Source organism: Numida meleagris, chromosome Z (genome assembly GCF_002078875.1).
Source record: "Numida meleagris isolate 19003 breed g44 Domestic line chromosome Z, NumMel1.0, whole genome shotgun sequence".
Taxonomy (NCBI): Eukaryota; Metazoa; Chordata; class Aves; order Galliformes; family Numididae; genus Numida; species Numida meleagris.
In genome coordinates this window covers 46,072,839-46,078,171 of record NC_034438.1, presented here as the reverse complement: position 1 = coordinate 46,078,171, position 5,333 = coordinate 46,072,839, and positions in this window count along the sequence as shown.

Below are 5,333 nucleotides of genomic sequence, written 5' to 3'. Positions count from 1 at the left end.
TCTGTACATTACTGAGTGGTTTATTTGTCTACTTATTCACAAAGAGAATTACATGAACATTTTGTTGATTCTGGTTGTTTATAGAAAAACAGTGAATACTGTATCTAATTACTCCTACGTTAGTAACTTCTCTGGAAGCTTTTTCACCAGCCCTTGTACCTGTTCAGTAAATGAGGAATACCAGTCAACAGATGTTGATTAGATTTGGGGGTAGATGGGTTTCTAGGAATGGAAAGAGAGCCTCAGAGAATGGATGATGAAATATGAATACATTTATAAGCTGAAGGCATCAGTTCATTTTTTCTGTAAAACTGTTAACACAGTCATGACAGTTTTATTGTTTCCTTAGTAAAAGAGGTGTCTGTGGGCTGCAATTTTCAGATAGTGACAGCTTGCACATGAAATCTGGAGTTTTAAGTGCAAAAGCTCCAAACACTGGGCCTAACTACAGATTCTGTTGCTGATGATGTGACCTCCATAGGTCATTTATGGGAAAAGCAAAAAAAAATATATCAGTCTCTGTCTATTCTCCTTTAGATTCCTACGGCAGTTCTTGTTACATGTACAAGGTATACTCTCTCTCTGCAATTTTTGGCAGGTCAGTAAACATCTTTTCTTTATTTCTTGCTACTATTTTACTAAATTTGTGATACAATGAGAAACAAATAGCACAAGAAACATCCATTCTTGGAACAGCAACTTCTTTTGTGGATTAATGGCAGATAGTCACTTAGTAAACTGTTTTAAACTGCCACAAAACTATTGCAGAATGAATGTATACATAGAATAAAACTGCTGAAAAAACTAAACTGTATAAGTATCTCACATAATTGACCTTTCTGTTGTTAGACAGCAATATACCATGGTGCTGACAATTTTGAGAATTCAAAAGCCAGTCCCAAAAACACATTAAAATGGCCTTAATATACCGTATATTTTACTTTTTTCTATTTCATTTTTTACCTTTCAGAGCACACTCAGAAAACAGACTTCAGTAAATTCAGAGAACTCATTTCTGTGAGAATAAAAAGTAAAGGGGGAAAAATGGTCCAACAAACTATCAGTTAAAAGAGATAACATAAAACCAATAGTGAATTATTCCAACAAGGAAGAGAAACAGGAAGGATACTGTAAGACTCAACAGTTATATCAGAAGCTTGTTAATGCTTTGCAAATCAAAGAGGAGTCACACAAAATTGAAAGCAATGGCATACTGCTGGGGGAGAGTACCAGGTAATTGTTGAAATATGTAGGGAGAAATTAGAAATTTGAAGTATTCCGTGGTTCTTTTCACTCTGTTATTAAAAGCAAAAATATTCTGACCCATTTTTTCATACAGATACAGTTCAGTAACAAGTCAGCAGGAACATATCTTTCAGAATAGGAAAAGAGTAGGCTAAAGAATATTGAGATGTGAATTTAAAAATATTTTTAATATGTAAGTAATTGAAATCAGCAGGGCTTTATGAAGGTTATCATAAAGAAGCAGTTTTCTGGTAATATTTAAGCCCCCATATCTGATCACATTTTCTTTCTTGAGATGAAAATAAGTCATTTAAGAAGATTTCCATTTAATATTCTCAAGAGGAAAAAATGGAGATTGAGGAATGGTTATGAAACCTGTAATATATACAGGAAATATAGTTATTTTAATATGCTAAAAGTAATCTCAAATCTATTTTCCAGGCAGCCTATAATATTAAGAAGTTTGAACAGTGCTTTATCAAATGCTATCTTGACAATTCTCAAAAAATAACTGAGTTTAAAATTATTTATCCTTTAACATGTTTATGACTGTTTTCTCCTACAAAATCTTCTTTTAGTATTTTAAACTGTATTACCACTCAAAGAATTAAAAAAAAAAATGAGAGGAAGTAAAATTTCAAACTATAGGTATTAAAACTTCAGATTTTTTTAACATAGACTGCTATGGATATCAAAAACAAATGCATAAGCATGAGACAAATTCATGGAAGAAAAGCACTAAGGTAACTGCAAGGTTCAGGAGGATCTGTAGGTCACAGATGCAGAAGTTTGAAGCAGGACAATGGGGAAAATACCCCTATGTCTTTAATTCAGATTTAGAAATTAGTGGTTATATATCTGCAATATAATAATGTATCTAGTTTTGTATTCATTTTGTTCTCCATTTGTAAGCAATCAAGTATAATGAAGGGCATTCTTTTGTAATCTGACACAGACAAGAAGGAGTCAGACATTGTACATAATCAATTCCCTTGGAGTCTGTCTTCAAACTCAGAGTGTTTTAATGCAGAGGTAGAATTTTCTTTTTTTTCTGTTTTTTCTGTTGTTTTTTTTTTAAGACATATATCTGCAGTTGCAGTAAACTCCAAAACACTGACAAAAAAAAAAAAAAAAAAAGAACAACAAAAAAAACAAGATAGATTTATTTAATATAATGAATTTTGTTCAAATTGCTTAGGTAGAGCAAAGAATTATCTGGTAAAACAGCTACTTATATTAATACCACATATCTGAAATACTTACATCCCAGCATGTGGCTGTACAAGGAGAATGTGACTATAGCACTTTAAAGATCAGAGAGCTGTCAATCAGTAGTAGTCTGTGTTCAAGAAACATTTAGGTATAGCGTTGAGAGACCTGGTTTACTGGGGTTATTGGAGGTAGCTGGATGGTTGGACTGGATGATCTTGTAGGTCTTTTCCAACCTAGCTAATTCTATGATTCTATGAATCTAAATATGCGGGGGAAAATACTTCTATCTGAAACAAGCAAACAAAAAAAACCACAACACAACATGGAGTAGAATGAGTGATTAACAGAAAGGACTCCAAATCTAAGAGCTTTTCACACAGAAATTTAAAGCAAGTAAAAAACAAAACCCAACAACAACAACAAAGAAGAAAAGACACACAGGTGAAAACTAGAAGATTTGTTTTAAAGAATAGTTTTTTGTGTTGTGGGTTTTCTTTTCTTTATCGTTGTTAAGTTAATCACATCTAAGTAACAGTGAAATGAATGAATTTTGAAGCACTCAGCGTATAATGTCAGGATGTTGTGTGAAATCCTGAATCCCCTCAAGGGAGCTGAGGTATTGTTTAATTCTACATTCATCACATTATTTCCAGTCAACCCATTTCAGTCACCTCGATGTACTTTTGTGTCCTTTAGCATTGCCCTTACTACCTTAACCTCAAACAGGCACTATGTGACTTCTTGGTCAAACAGATAAAAAAGCTTCTGTTTGCACTAGATATCATGCAGATGTATTCTCCACATCTCAATGGTTAGTACTCTTGCCTTATTCTCCCAATACTGTTTGTTTAATGATGATCACTCTTTCAGCACAAACAAGAAACAGTCCCACAAAGGTTCATCCCTTCTGGCCAGTCAAACTATTAACTTGGACATCGAAAGCAAAACATCAAACATTTTTCTAGTGGCAATATTCACACAAAGAACTGAATCTCTGACCAGTGCTCTGACAAAACCGCAAATAAACAGCCTTGGGATTCTTCAGTAGAGGTTTGATCTTTGTTGTTGTCGTTCCACTTGTTCATGAAATACAGTTAAGTGTATGTCATAATCCTTCTGGCCTTTAATGAATGCATTTGGGTTTTTTTAGAATCTTTTTTTTTAAATAAAAAATATTTCAAATGCCATAAGCTACAAAATAAACCAGCTTCATTCCTAATGTTATTCTTCCATTTAACAATCACCTCCCCAGAAGATCAACCCAGCTAAAAACAGTGGCTAAAATGTTGCTATAAGCAAAAAAGGTATTAATTTCTTTAGGCCTGAAAATAAACACAAATCTTTTCCCACAGTAACTCAAAAAGTAAATTGAACTTGAATGGTTTTTTTTCTCAAGACTTCTTTTACTGTCCAGCCCTGATTTGAAATCACAGAAATACCTGAGGTTGTTTTAAAACAAAGGAAAACCAAGTGTAATGACAACAGCTTACATGAAGTTCAATTTTAAAATACACATAAAAGTTAATGTTTCTACTAGGATTTATAAAGATGAATCTCAATATCCCATCAGAAGAAATAGATCTACAATTTCTAGAATATGCAGGGCATTAACATTTCTCTTCTGATCACTTTCAAACAACCTCTATTGAAGAAAAAGCTCCCAGATGGATATACATCAAAAGGTGTAAATTAAAGTGATGAAGCTCTTGCCATTCTTTCCCTTCATTCACTTGCTGAATGAAATCATTTCCCTCAAAAAGCACCTCTGTTAGTCTCCTACTTTTCTTTCCTTTTCTCATGTAAAATTACTAACTTCACTTTTATATTTTCGGAAGCTGCAGAATATAAAAGATACAGGGACTAACAGAAAAATGCAAAATAATGAAATGTTCCCATACTGCCTTTTTTTTTTCTTGTTTGATTGCTTGCTTTTTTTAGGTACAGACTTCACTACTTTTGTTTCTTTCTCCTTTTCCCTGTGTTTTCCCTTTCCTTAGTCCATCCTTCCTCCTTTTCATTTACCTAACCTCCATCTTATTGTTTCTCCAGTTGAAAATAACATTCAAACTTCTGTTTTTCCTCATCAGTTCTAGTAAGAGGATATACCAAAAGAAATCTGGCTTCCTCTGGGAGATGGCTAATCACAGGGGAGCAAAGAGTTGGAAAAAACTGCCTTTCTGTACTAGCAGTGCATTCATGCTACTCAAACAACAAATGTGGCTCTGAAAGTGGTTCAGTCCCCACCTTGCCACACCACTTGCAAGCCAGGAGATATGGGTGGAAGCATTCGCTTGGCAGAGTTGTGGTCTTTTTCCTTCAGCAGTCCTCTACATCAGTCCACAGAGGCAGATGTTTGCAAAGGCAGCAACAAACTGAAAGTCCCTTGGACAAGAGGTGAATGAAGCACTTGGGCTTTGACGCTGATGCCACCTGTCTTGGCCACTCATATCACCAGATACCGCTAGTCAGAGCCAATAGGGTGACTCTGAATAAGGCAGGTGTGTGAAAAACAGTGGATCTGAATAAATCCACCACTCAGCCATTGACAGCAGCTGCTTTACAGCCAGCCTGGCCAGAACCAGAGCAACAAACCTCAAGGCACAAGGGAGTTTTGGGTGTTTCCTTTGCCAGGGAAACACTGAGACAGCAGAGCAACCCTCCAGCAACAGGCAGCTCTCCCGAGAGAGGCTGATGTGGTATGGACATTACCAGGGCAACGGAGGCCACACCCGCATCCCTAAAAGAAGCCTCAGGGAGAGCAGCAACTAGATGCTGCCCATCATGCACAGGGTGGGCAAACAGAGTGTGGCTGTCGTCTGTACATCCATTGAGTGCTCTAACAGACAGAGCAGTAGCTCACACAGCAGGGCACTAAG